This window comes from Cynocephalus volans, chromosome 3 (genome assembly GCF_027409185.1).
Source record: "Cynocephalus volans isolate mCynVol1 chromosome 3, mCynVol1.pri, whole genome shotgun sequence".
Lineage (NCBI taxonomy): Eukaryota > Metazoa > Chordata > Mammalia > Dermoptera > Cynocephalidae > Cynocephalus > Cynocephalus volans.
The window spans coordinates 169,316,095-169,330,029 of NC_084462.1; the positions used below are offsets into that span (position 1 = coordinate 169,316,095).

The 13,935-nt window shown below is 38.6% G+C and overlaps 1 protein-coding gene across 4 annotated transcripts in view; it reads right to left on the minus strand.

Moving 5' to 3' along the window:
- Positions 1-13,935, minus strand: part of FOXN3 (forkhead box N3) — a 387,084-nt gene that overhangs the window by 306,247 nt on the left and 66,902 nt on the right. The window contains exon 1 of one of the 4 annotated variants that reach the window (XM_063091912.1): positions 3,147-3,167. The exons of the other annotated variants lie outside the window; for them this stretch is intronic. The gene's annotated coding sequence lies outside the window, so the exon portion shown is untranslated. Of the gene's footprint in view, positions 1-3,146; positions 3,168-13,935 lie in introns of those variants that run through there. 4 annotated transcript variants of the gene reach the window in all.

The following is a 13,935-nucleotide window of genomic DNA, read 5'->3' on the forward strand; positions in this document are numbered from 1 at the left end:
CATCTGAACTACAAGGAATCATTCGAGACTACTATAAACAACTATACGCCAACAAATTTGAAAATCTGGAGGAAATGGATAAATTTCTGGACACACACAAGCTCCCAAAACTGAGCCATGAAGACGTAGAAAATCTGAAAAGACCAATAACAATAAAGGAGATTGAAGCTGTTATCAGAAGGCTCCCAACAAAGAAAAGTCCAGGACCAGATGGATTCACAGCAGAATTTTACCAAACATTCAAAGAGGAATTGACACCGATTCTTTACAAACTATTCCAAAAGATTGAAACAGATGCAAATCTCCCAAACTCATTCTATGAAGCAAACGTCATCCTGATACCAAAACCAGGTAAAGATATAACTAAAAAAGAAAACTACAGGCTGATATCCTTGATGAATATAGATGCAACAATCCTCACTAAAATACTAGCAAACAGAATACAGCAACACATATGTAAAATTATTCACCACGATCAAGTGAGATTCATCCCAGGGATGCAAGGTTGGTTCAACATACGCAAATCAATAAATGTAATACACCATATTAATAAAATCAAACACAAGGATCATAGATGCTGAAAAAGCATTTGATAAAATTCAACACTCATTCATGACAAAAACCCTCTATAAGTTAGGTATAGATGGAAAGTATCTCAACATAATTAAAGCCATATATGATAAACCCACTGCCAATATCACCCTGAACAGGGAAAAGCTGAAAGCTTTTCCTTTAAGAACAGGAACTAGACAAGGATGCCCACTCTCACCACTCCTATTCAATACAGTGTTGGAAGTACTAGCCAGAGCAATCAGCAAAGAGAAGGAAATAAAGGGCATCAAGATTGGAAAAGATGAAGTCAAACTGTCCCTGTTTGCAGATGACATGATCCTATATATCGAACAGCATAAAGCCTCTACAAAAAAACTCTTGGAGTTGATAAATGATTTCAGCACAGTAGCAGGATATAAAATCAACACACAAAAATCAGTAGCATTTCTATTCTCCAATAGTGTGCATGCAGAAAGGGAAATCAAGAAAGCTTGGCCATTTACAATAGCCACCAAAAAAAAAAAAAAAATACTCAGGAATTGAGTTAACCAAGGATGTGAAAAATCTCTAGAATGAGAACTACAAACCACTGCTGAGAGAAATTAGAGAGGATACAAGAAGATGGAAAGATATCCCATGCTCTTGGATTGGAAGAATCAACATAGTTAAAATGTCCATACTACCCAAAGTGATATACAAATTTAATGCAATCCCCATCAAAATTCCAATGACATTTTTCTCAGAAATGGAAAGAACTATCCAGACATTTATATGGAATAACAAAAGACCACGCAGAGCCAAAGCAATGCTGAGCAAAAAAAATAAAGCTGGAGGCATAACGCTACCTAACTTTAAACTATACTACAAAGCTATAATAACCAAAACAGTATGGTACTGGCATAAAAACAGACACACTGATCAATGGAATAAAATAAAGAATCCAGAAATCAACCCCCACACCTACAGCCGTCTGATCTTTGACAAAGGCACCAAGCCTATACACTGTGGAAGAGACTGCCTCTTTAGCAAATGGTGCTGGGAGAACTGGATATCAATATGCAGGAGAATGAAACTAGACCCATACCTTTCACCATACACTAAAGTCAACTCAAAATGGATTAAAGAATTAAATATACACCCTGAAACAATAAAACTTCTTAAAGAAAACATAGGAGAAACACTTCAGGAAATAGGACTGGACACAGACTTCATGAATACGACCCCAAAAGCATGGGCAACTAAAGGAAAAATAAACTAATGGAATTATATCAAACTAAAGAGCTTCTGCACAGCAAAAGAAACAATTAACAGAGTTAAAAGACAACCAACAGAGTGGGAGAAAATATTTGCAAAATATACATCTGACAAAGGATTAATATCCAGAATATATAAGGAACCCCAACAACTTTACAAGAAAAAAACAAGCAATCCAATTAAAAAATGGGCAAAAGAGCTAAGTAGGCATTTCTCTAAGGAAGATATACAAATGGCCAACAGACATATGAAAAAATGCTCAACATCGCTCAGCATTCGGGAAATGCAAATCAAAACTACACTGAGATACCATCTCACCCCAGTTAGGATGGCTAAAATCCAAAAGACTCTGAACAATAAGTGCTGGCAAGGTTGCGGAGAAAAAGGAACTCTCATACATTGTTGGTGGGACTGCAAAATGGTGCAGCCTCTATGGAAAATGGTATGGAGGTTCCTCAAACAATTGTAGATAGATCTACCATATGACGCAGCTATCCCACTGCTGGGAACATACCCAGAGGAATGGAAATCATCAAGCCAAAGGTATACCTATTCCCCAATGTTCATCATAGCACTCTTTACAATAGCTAAGAGTTGGAACCAGCCCAAATGTCCATCATCAGATGAGTGGATATGGAAAACGTGGTATAACTACACAATGGAATACTACTCAGCTATAAAAAAGAATAAAATACTGCCATTTGCAACAACATGGATGGACCTCGAGAGAATTATATTAAGTGAAACAAGTCAGGCACTGAAAGAGAAATACCACATGTTCTCACTTATTTGTGGGAGCTAAAAATAAATAAATAAATTCACACACACCAAAGAAAAACTGGGGGGTGGGGAGGAAGAAGACATAACAATTACAAATCCTTGAAGTTGACATGACAAGCGAACAGAAAGGACATTGTTGGTTGGGAGGGGGGAGAGGGAGGAGGGAGGGAGGTTTCAGTAATGGGCCAAAGTAATCAACCACATTGTATATCGACAAAATAAAATTTTTAAAAAAAAAGGAATTATTCAAACAAACAAAAAAAAGTTTAGCAAGTGAAATCCAATGATAAATGTAAAAGATTATATATAACCAAGTGGGGCTTATTCCAGGAACGCAGGGTTGATTTAATATTAGAGTGATAAATTGATTTAATTCACCATAGTAACAACTATAAAAGAAAAGTCATATGATCATCTCAACAGACACAGAAAAAACATTTGTCAAAATACAACATCTGATCTTGGTAAGGTCTGTCAGCAAACTAGGAGTAAAAAGGAACTTCCTCAATTTGATAAAGAGCAACTACAGCAAAAATCACTACAGGTATTATCATACTTACTGGTAAAAGACTGAATGCTTTTCCCCAAAGATCAGGACCAAGGCAAGGTTTTCTGCTCTCACCACTTCTATTTAACTTTGTATGGGAGGTTCTAGCTATGCACGAAAAAGAAATGAAAGATAACCAGACTGGAAAGAAAGAAGTAAAATTGTATTTGCAGGTTATGTCATTATCTTTATATAAAACCCCAAAGAATCTTAAAAAAAAAAATCCCAGAACTAATAAGTGAGTTCAGCAAGACTGCAGAATACAACACCAATATACCAAAAGCAGTTGTATTTCTATATCTTAGTAAACAATAATCAGAAATTGAAGTAAAAAATACAATTTACAATAACATAAATAGCTGAAATACTGAGGAATAAATCTGACAAAAGATATGCAAGACCTGTATGCTAAAAACAACTAAACATTACTGAGAGAAATTAAGGTCCTAAGTAAGTGGAGAGATATACCATGTTCATGGATTGGAAGACTCAGTATCACTACATGTTACTTCTCCTCCAATTGATCTAAAAATTTAAAGTAAACTGAATCAAAACCTCATTGGAATTTTTTTCAAGCAGTTGCCAAGTTGATTAACAATACATGTGTAAGTACAAAGAACCAAGAATAGTCAAAACAACTTTCAAAAACAACAAAGTTGGAGGACTTATACTACTGACTCTAAGACTTATTATAACACTACAGTAATCGAGACAGTGTGACATTGGCATCAAGGTAGACATATAGGTCAATGGAACAGAATAGAGGCCAGAAATAGACTCACATATATCTGGTCAATTGATTTAAAACAAAATTACAAAGGTAATTTAATGGAGAAAAGGTGTCTTTTCAGCAATGATTTTGTAACAATTTGAAATCCATGTGTAAAGGAAAAAATAAACTTCAATACATACTTTGTACCATATACAAAAATTAATTCAAAATGGACCACAGATCTAAATGTAAATCAAGGCTTCTGAAACTTTAGCATGTAAACAAATCACATGGGGGATCTGGTTAACATGCAGATTCTGGTTCAGTAGGTCTGGACTGGAGCCTCAGGGTCTGTATTTCTTACAAGCACCCAAGTGATGCATCAGCAAGGTACAATGTATATGCTGCTGTTTTCAGACACACTTAGCAAGGGCTGAAACAGCAATGTTTCTCAAAGTGTGGTAGCTGGGTCAGCAGCAGCAGCATCACCTGGGAACTTGGGAGAAATGCAAGTTTTCAGGCCCTGTCTCAGACCTTCTCAATCAGACACTCCGATGGTGGAGCCCAGCAGTCTGTGTGTTATTAGCCTTCCAGGTGATTCTGATGCATGCTGATATTCGAGAACCACTGCTTAGAGAATAAGGAATAACTGACTGCAGCTGGTGAAAAGCACCTCAATTTCAAAAGGTCCGCAGTTCTAAGAGAAAGCCATGGAAACTTGAGGGAAAACCCTAGTTATGGAGGATTATTTTAAACCAGAATGTGTTCATGTATTCCAAGAGACATCATCAGTTTTAATTTTTTTAAAGAAAGAAAATACCATGCTAACTACACGACCATGAAAGCCTTCTTGTGGACAAGGTATGGTATACATGCACCCAGCATAATCACGGCCTTCATCTTCACATGTTTACAATAAACATGTCACAACCATATTTTTCAAAACCCTCTCCCTCTCCAAGCTCTATGTTTAAATTAGAACACATAAAACTACATCTATTCTTAAACTTTACAAACCTTAAATACTGTGTGAGAACATTACAAAATGATCAGGAAACACAACACAGCCATTGATTTATAGCAGCAAAATGAAAATCTTTCTGTCAGGCAAACAATATAATTAGAGGATCCTATTTATAATGATGTGGGCAAGTTGATTCCACCCCAAGTTTAACCAACATTTCCACTAATCACTCAATGAGTTTGAGGGGCAGCTAGGTGATTATTTTGAATAATTTAGCCACTTACCTAGAGATTTTTAAAAAAAACCACTATCACAGGCACCAGAGAAGAGAGATCTCTACAGCTATAGTCGTACATGTAGGTAACAAAGACTCAGGAGATATTAAATTGGATCACAAACAGAGAAAGGTAGGAGGCTGAGAATTCAATAAAAATGAAAAGAAATTGATATGGAAAAACTAAATTTTTATATCCAGGCTCCCCCAAAGGTCATGCAGAGAACGGAAAGTATATAAAAATTAGTATCTATAAAAGGGGCAGGTGAGAACATAAACAGGCTCTGATCACACCAAGTTGCTTGGGGTCACATAAACTCAAAGCCAAAAAATTATGCTTTGGCTTTATTCTTATCATGCAGAGAGGAAAGCCACACACCAGTCTCCTCGGCCCATGCCACCTCTCCCCTCTACTCTCCTCCAGCTGCCCTAAGAAATGCCTTAATACCAGCGGATGGTCTGCACCGCCTGCCTCTCAAAGTGTGATCCAGGATCACCAGCATCCCCTGGAGATGTGCTTTGTCAAAAACGCAGACTCTCTCAGGCCCCACCCTGGACCTGCTGAATCAGAATCTGTGTTTTAACATTTCTAGGAGATCTGTGGGCACGTTCAGCTTGAGAAGCACTGACCCATCCCTGACTTCAGTCTTTTGGATCCACCTGCATGCGATGCCCCCATGACTTCCTGACTTTATTTCTGAACCACGAGCCTCCCGCGTGGTTCATCTTTGCCACTTCGTGGATGTCGGTGCGGAGGTGCAGATACCCATTCTACATCACCCCAAGCTAACATATCGGCCCGGAGGAAGTTCCTTATAAGGAATTAAATGTCCTTTATCAAACTGTATCTTGTTTTGGAGAGGAAGTTAGCAGGGATAGCACCACCCCAGTTTTACAGATTGAGAAAAACCAGTCCATAAAAGTTAAGTGCATTCTTTAAGATCAAGTCTTATTACCAGCAAAGTACTGACTAAAAGCCATGTTTCTTCTTATTTATGTTACACCGTACTGCCTGGTTTTCTCTGGAAATTCTGAAAAGGAAAGAGAAAGCTCCCACTGAAACTGGGATATGCGGTTCTGATAGTCGGACCTATAATCAAGAATGTGGCTCTGTTTCTTTTCTTTCTTTTTTGGTTGTTTTTGTTTCTTTGTTTTGGTTTAGTTTTTGGTTTTTACAGCAGCAACTTAGGGTCAAGACTCACATTGTCCAAGATGCCTTGATAATTCTCACCTCACTCGTCATCCCATTCCTTGGAATTTTGCCTTCATGTGGATGTGGTTGTGCTCTTTTTTCTTTTTTTCTGCTATGGAATTCATACAGAAATATAATTATGCTTTCTCTGTGACAGAAAAAAAATCCATTTTCAAAGTAACACTGGAATTTTACTTTTTAACCCCTCAAAGAGAGGAAACTATCAACCAGACGTAGTCAAGGGCTAGCTCTTTGAGTGTGGTGTTGAAGACTCCTGCTCCAGAGTGTTCTGGCACACGCAGGATAAGTCTTCTAACCTAAGGTCCTACAGCAAACTGCCCTAGCTACAAAGAACACAGAAAGAGAAAGGAATTAGTCATCTTCTAGGCCAGTGGTTCTCAAACTTTTCTGTACCTTAGAATCCCCTGAGCCCAGGCCAGGTCCCAATCACAGTCTGAATTTTGGGGGTGGAACCAGGCATAACCCTTTTCCAAGCTCCCCAGGTGGTTCCAGCACACATCCAAGCTTGAAAACCAGTGAGCTAGGCAGTGACACCACCAAACCTCACACCAGTGTCACGAGGTCAGTTCTATCCACGGCTCCTGTATTTACCCCATTCTCCCTACATGCCAGGCAGCAGAATCTTGGAGGATATATTTTCGTCCACATCCCTGAATTTGCCCTTTTTAAACAGGTGCTTCAATTAGGGATACATTTTTTGCCATGTTCTTCTATTTAATAAAGAAATTCTTTCTCACGCTCTTAATATTCCTTCCCATTAAAGCATAACCTACAAACAGCAGATAAATTACTCTTAAGCAGTGGACATAAAGGACAGCTATTTTATCTCAATGGAGCATTTTCTCTTTATGATTCTATTATTTTACTGAGGCATAACATGCCTAATGTTCTAAGTAAGACACAGCTTTTCTTTCTTCCACTTTTTTTTTTAAGTTAGGGTGAAATTTCAGCAGGAAATCCACTCTAGAAGATCTTCAAGAAAGAGTCCATACAAGAACACGGCACTATTTATTTTTTATGAGCAGCTGAAGGCTGTACCTCCCAAGCCACAAAATGTGTAACCCTGGCATTTTTCAGGACTATTTCTCGGCACACTGAACACAGGTCAAGACATGGAACAGCATTTTATTTTAATTATTATTCTTGAGCCTCCTGAATCTTCAAGCAGCAAAATTTAAAAACACCTATTCATGTTTCACAGATAGTGCAGCTTTTTGTCACCCTGCAGTGATCAAGTACAGACAAAATACAGTGAATAAACTTTTTACCAATAAATTCTTTTACCAAAGAGACACTGTTAACTTGTCCTTGGATCGCAACTGCCTGTGTGTGAACTTCTAGAATATTTTCCAGACTGTCTATTCAACAAGCAAAGCCTGCTGAGTTTGCCAAATCTACTTCCTCACCTTTCTCTCTTCTGCTTTTTGGCAACTCCTCTTAAGTCTACACCATTCAAGATCTTTCCCCTTCTTTAATCCATCTCATCACATCCTCTTCATTTTTTTTTGACCTTTTATTTTCTGTTTGTCCTCCACCCCTCTCCATCCTCTTCAATTTTACTTTTACCTATTCATAATATGGATCTGCAAAGAAACTGCAAAGAAACTCCCCAAAAGGATGGAGTAAGAGACATGATTGATTTTCTGTGAACACGGTAAGGAAGATTTATGCATATGCCCATAGAAACATACATTGTTTGTAACACCCAGTTAGTACAAAAGAATTAAAGTCATATATTCTACTCCATAAATTTGTTTCTATTGAATGAGAAAAGGCCACATTATTAAAGACAAAAATTAAATAGTTGTAAACAAGGGCACAATTCTTTGGTGCTGATCTTGAGTCTTTCCAATACAGCAACATTTTTTGCTAAGGTCACTGGAGGCAAAAAAAAAAAAAAAAAAAACAATCCAAGATATTTCAGGCCAGAAGTAAGTGGCAGATAAAAAGACTCAGTAGCATCTTAACAGCACTGCCTGGTGGCTATGGGCATGAGGGGTGCAGAATCTGGTAGACCTGGGTTCAAAACCTGGCTGCGCTACTAGTCCCAGCTGTATATGCTTAGGTCAGATACTCAGCCTCTGTGACTATTCATATATCTAAAATGCAGATAGTTGCAATAATGACCTTCATGGGGTTGCTGTGAGGATTAAAGTGTTTAGAAAGTAATGAGTGCATGTTAACTATATTAATTGCATTTTAAAGAGAAATGCAAACCAAGCAAACCCATGAACAAGAGAAGTGCATATTATCTGTGTCTGTCTTACAGATGAGAAAAGTGAGGTTCATAGAGATTAAGTAAAGTAATTCTCCACACTTATGTTTCTAAAACGTAAAAATGACTGCACTGTTCTCTGTTTAAAACTCTTCAGGGGCTCCCATCGGAAAATTACAAAGAAGCATAAAATCCAAATTCTTTACCACGGCATAATCCTTCGATGATAACTTTTTTTTACGCCCCTAAAACTCAACCCAAAGTCACTTCCACCACAAAGCTTTTCCACAGTGCGACATGTGGTGTTGCTCCTTCCTCTTCTGGGCTACTACGCTACCTGAACACACTTCTGACAAATGCCATGGGTCGGCATTTCTCCAAGGGTGTTGGTTTATGTGTCTGACTCCACACTCTACACAGGAAGCTCCTTGAGGACGGGGACAATGTCCTATTCATCTCTGTAGTCCCAGCACCTAGCCTAGCACTGACCACCTGGTGATTTTATAAAATGCTTGACGAATGAATGAATGAGTGAATGCATTGCCCAAAGTCACGCAATAAGTAAATGGCAGAGACACGGCAGACCCCACATCCTCCAACTTCTTATTGAGCCATCATTTTCTTGGTTCCCCCACAGCCTTTGCCAATGTGTGGGTGACATCTCAGAAAAGACTGGTGAGTCAACCTCTGGATGCAGAATGGGCTTGCCAGACAACCTTAGGCCATGCATTAAAAAATAAACAAACAAACATCAGCAACAAAACTGTGTGCATCAATTCACATATCTATAAAACAAGGCTCGTTCTTAATACATATTGGACTTTAGAATAGATGGGAGGTGAAGGGAGAAGAAGAGAAAAACCTATTAGATAACATCAACAAGTGCTTCCTTGAAAAGTGCCTTAATCAAAAACTGTCACAATGGTACATATAATTAGATAACAATAATAATACCATATACCACAGTTTATTACAATCCTTTCTTCTGAGGCTTTCAATTGGAACAGAAAACACAATTACTAATTAAATTAGACAACAGGAGGTATCATTTTCCAAATGGAACCCTAGTGATATAAATGAGTTACTGCAGCTTCTCAAATTTCTCACTGTCACCCAAAGAGGGGGTTATTCACTTGGCTAGAGTTAACTCAGAAAAAGAGATCCACATGATGGGTTTGCTCTTCTTTCCAGAATGCAGTTCATTTATGTCTTTTGTAAGTAGTTACTGTGGCCACTACAAGGCCAGAAAGGTATGACAGCCCAGTGCCTCCCCGCAGGGAGCTTACCGTACCAGGTGGGAGGAGACGTGCAAGGAAGGCACAAATCCTAGCCATGACGTGGGCAAAAAATGCAAGTTTCGAGGAAGGAGATAAAGAAGAGGGGACTCATACTTCTTGACTTGGAAGAGTCTAGGTAAAAAATATAGGCAGAGTTTTAAGGTGGAAACAGGATAAAGCAGGAAGCTGTCATCTCTAGGGGGCCTGAGAACATTCTTTCTTCTTTTTTTTTTTTTTTTCTTTTCTTTCTTTTTTTCTATTTAACCTGGGTTATTACATTATTTATTGTTTACTTCTCTAGTAATGGGAGAAAGTAATGGGGGAGAGCAATCAGCCTGGGCAGAAATTGTTTTAATTATCAGGCATATTTGGGGGTCACCCTGGATATAGCCTGGTGCCCCTTGAACACCGGGCTGAGTGAAGTGGAAGTGGGATGCTCAGAGCTTAATTAGATTCATCGGATCCATTCACTGGAATAACCTTCGAGGCATTGTGTGATGATCCTTCAGACCTAGCACAGGGGGCATCAGCCCTTTTCCCAAGGATGTCCCATGACCCCAAACAGTTCCACTTTTATGACATGGCACACCGGCTGGTAGCTACCCCAAATGCCCCGGTAACGCGCATCCTGCCAGCACTGCTGGGTTTGGAATGAGGATGGTGAAGGGCCTGAAAGGAAGTGGGGTGGGTTCAAGGAAACCGAAGACACCCTCGGTCCACCCTGGCTGCTATGTTTGCTTTCGGCAGTCTGTGGTTTGGGGAAGGCAGGGTAATGACAATGATGATGCAATGATGACTTCTGATGTTTGCTATGTGCCAGGCGTTGTGATAACCGTGCATCACGGTTTGTTAGGATCATTCTGATTTGTGCCTGTTGTCCCAGAATCATGATTAAGGGTATTCTCTTTCCCTCTCAAAGAGTCCCCGTTTGGACCATAAACTGTTATACCCATTTTGTAGATGAGGAATTGAGGCTTGCAGCTTTGCCTAAGCCCTCTTTCCTTTTTTAAAAAAATTCATTTGTGTAGTGGAATGCACCAAACTCTCTGTCTTTTAATTGAAGCCTTTTCCAAATTGTGCTTTTAAAGGCATTAGGAGAAAAAAAGGTTCTGCAGACAAATGGAAATTTGGAAAAAATAAATAAAAATGAAAATAAAATGAAAATGGAAAAATTTGAAATAAAACTATTTTTTTTCCTGCTGAAAGAGAGGCAGACTTCTTAATAGGCTAAGGTGAATTCACAACCTCCTAGAAAAGGACATAATGGGTAGTTTTAACCAAATTAATTTAATGCAAGAAAGTTTTTTTTTTTTTAGAGGCATCTTGCTAACTAGTGTTCTGAAAAACACATAGAAAACACTGGTCCAGTGGAAATGATACGTAAATCGCTCCTCCCTTATTATTTTAAGGACTTTGTCACAGTTTAAAAGAAAAAAAGAAGGTGCCTACAATGGAGAAATAAAGGGGGCACGATAGCTAGCACCTATAGCAGTAGAGGGACTATAATATCATATAAATACAACTTTACTTCCTGCTTGCCACTTACACTGTGTGACCTTGGCTTAAAAAGTGCTTAAATTTTATCAGCCTCAGTTTCCACATCAGTCAAATGGATATAATGACATTACTTGCCCCTTACTGTAAATCACAGTATTTACTGAGAAATATAAGCCAAATTATGCAACAGAGTACTTAGCACAGAGCCAACTTTCCATGTTCGGGAACCACTGCATGGGACACTGAAAGGTGACAGAGAGAAGTCCATTATGGTAAATCCACTGCAGCTGTGTTTTCTTATGCTAAAACAAAACTATATTCAACTCGAATACAAGTGAAAGACAGTATAGACCACATGAGGAAAGAAAAAAGAAACACCAAAATGGGAGAAAAGTCTGAAGAAAACTCTCATCTCAAGCCAGATTTTCAAGGAAATGAGTTTAACGTGAAATTACAAAAACAGCGCCATGGGCTGTTCCCACTTGTCTATGAAATCTGATACCCAGATCTCACTATGCAAGCAGAACAAAGGAAATGCAAAGGACAGCAGGGTAAACACCTCCAGTGTCTGTCACTTCATTCCTTCACATCGACGTTGACAGCATGGTAGTAAAGGAAACGCAACATCCATGTTAAATTTATGGCAGATTTCGGAATCCAGGATATTTCTGGGCAAATACATAGGGAGGGCAGCAAAGTCCAGGAACAAGTGACTGTGGGGTATGTGGTTAGCTCAAGACCTTGAAAAGAGATGCTTCACCTAGCCAAGTAAGTAAGATTTTACTTCTGCCCTCTAAAACATCTGCTTAAATACAGATCTAAAACTGAAGCAAATCCTCACAATAGAGTTTCATAGGACACTTTTTTTTTAAATTAATTAATTAATTAATTAATTTATTTATTTATTTATTTATTTATTTATTTTATTTTTTTAATTTTATTTTGTCGATATACATTGTGGCTGATTATTGCTCCCCATCACCAAAACCTCCCTCCCTTCTCCCTCCCCCCCTCCCCCCCAACAATGTCCTTTCTGTTTGCTTGTTGTATCAACTTCAAATAATTGTGGTTGTTATATCTTCTTCCCCCCCCCGTTTGTGTGTGTGTGTGTGTGTGTGTGTGTGTGTGTGTGTGTGTGTGTGTGTGTGTGTGAATTTATGTATTAATTTTTAGCTCCCACCAATAAGTGAGAACATGTGGTATTTCTCTTTCTGTGCCTGACTTGTTTCACTTAATATAATTCTCTCAAGGTCCATCCATGTTGTTGCAAATGGCAGTATGTCATTCGTTTTTATAGCTGAGTAGTATTCCATTGTGTAGATGTACCACATTTTCCGTATCCACTCATCCGATGATGGGCATTTGGGCTGGTTCCAACTCTTGGCTCTTGTAAAGAGGGCTGCGATGAACATTGGGAAACAGGTATACCTTCGGCTAGATGATTTCCATTCCTCTGGGTATATTCCCAACAGTGGGATAGCTGGGTCGTATGGTAGATCTATCTGCAATTGTTTGAGGAACCGCCATACCATTTTCCATAGAGGCTGCACCATTTTGCAGTCCCACCAACAATGTATGAGAGTTCCTTTTTCTCCGCAGCCTCGCCAGCATTTATCGTTCAGAGTCTTTTGGATTTTAGCCATCCTAACTGGGGTTAGATGGTATCTCAATGTGGTTTTGATTTGCATTTCCCGGATGCTGAGTGATGTTGAGCATTTTTTCATATGTCTGTTGGCCATTTGGATATCTTCCTTAGAGAAATGCCTACTTAGCTCTTTTGCCCATTTTTTAATTGGGTTGCTTGTTTTCTTCTTGTACAGTTGTTTGAGTTCCTTATATATTCTGGATATTAATCCTTTGTCGGATGTATATTTTGCAAATATTTTCTCCCACTCTGTTGGTTGTCTTTTAACTCTTTCAATTGTTTCTTTTGCTGTGCAGAAGCTTTTTAGTTTGATATAATCCCATTTGTTTATTTTTCCTTTGGTTGCCCATGCTTTTGGGGTCGTATTCATGAAGTCTGTGCCCAGTCCTATTTCCTGAAGTGTTTCTCCTATGTTTTCTTTAAGAAGTTTTATTGTTTCAGGGTGTATATTTAAATCCTTAATCCATTTTGAGTTGATTTTAGTATACGGCGAGAGGTATGGATCTAGTTTCATTCTCCTGCATATGGATATCCAGTTGCATAGGACACTTTTTTAAAAAAAAAAACTGAAGGTAAAGTTGCCTGGAGACCTTACAGCAACCAGTTAGAAAGAAAAAAAAATGAGCTAGATGACTTTAAACATCAAACTTTGGGGCCGAGCCCGTGGTGCACTTGGTAGAGTGCTGCGCTGAGAGCGCAGCAACGCTCCCGCCGCGGGTTCGGATCCTATATAAGAATGACTGGTGCACGCCGGTCACGAAAAAGCGACAAAAAAAAAAAAAAAAAAAAAAAAAAAAACATCAAACTTTGTTAGGATAAAATGTCCAAAGACTGCTGCTAACAGAAGTTTGTATGGAATATTCCTTGATATAAGTGGGTCACATTGGGTCTTGGAAATATTTTTGTTGTGCAGATTTTCCATAGTAAGTAGGAAATGTTTAATAAGTGTTTGCAATGTGAAGGAATTGAATGAATGAATGAACGAACAAAGGAACAAACAAAGTG